This window comes from Brassica oleracea, chromosome C3 (assembly GCF_000695525.1).
Source record: "Brassica oleracea var. oleracea cultivar TO1000 chromosome C3, BOL, whole genome shotgun sequence".
NCBI lineage: Eukaryota > Viridiplantae > Streptophyta > Magnoliopsida > Brassicales > Brassicaceae > Brassica > Brassica oleracea.
The window spans coordinates 59,799,115-59,799,754 of NC_027750.1; positions in this window are offsets into that span (position 1 = coordinate 59,799,115).

The window sequence follows — 640 nt, forward strand, 5'->3', positions numbered from 1 at the left end:
TGCCGTAAACATATCACCAGTTACTGGTTCCAGATATCTTATTATACTTGGTGACGTATAACCCACATATATTCTCAATCTCCTTTGTGGGCTCATTTTTGTTTTTTGTGGCGGTGCTATCGGAACATAGACCGCACACCCAAAGACACAGAGATGGCACCCAAAGACACGGAGATGGGATACATCTGGCTCTTGCCCAGATGCCAATTGTAATGGGGAGTACTTATGATATGCACTCGGTCTTAACCGAACCAGTGCAGCTGCATGCAATATAGCATGACCCCATACAGAAATTGGGAGTTTCGTTCTCAAAACTAACGGTCTTGCAATCAACTGCAACCGTTTTATCAATGACTCGGCCATGCCATTTTGTGTATGCACATGGGGAACTGGATGCTCCACATCAATCCCTATTGGCATACAATAATCATCAAAGGCTTGCGATGTAAATTCACCAGCATTATCAAGCCTTACTTTTTTAATGGCATACTCTGAGAACTGCGTTCTCAACTTTATTATCTGGGCAATGAACTTTGCGAAAGCCGTATTTCGTGTCGTCAAAAGAGACACACTTGACCATCTACTAGATGCGTCAATCAATACCATGAAATACTTAAACGGTCCGCACGGTGGGTGGATT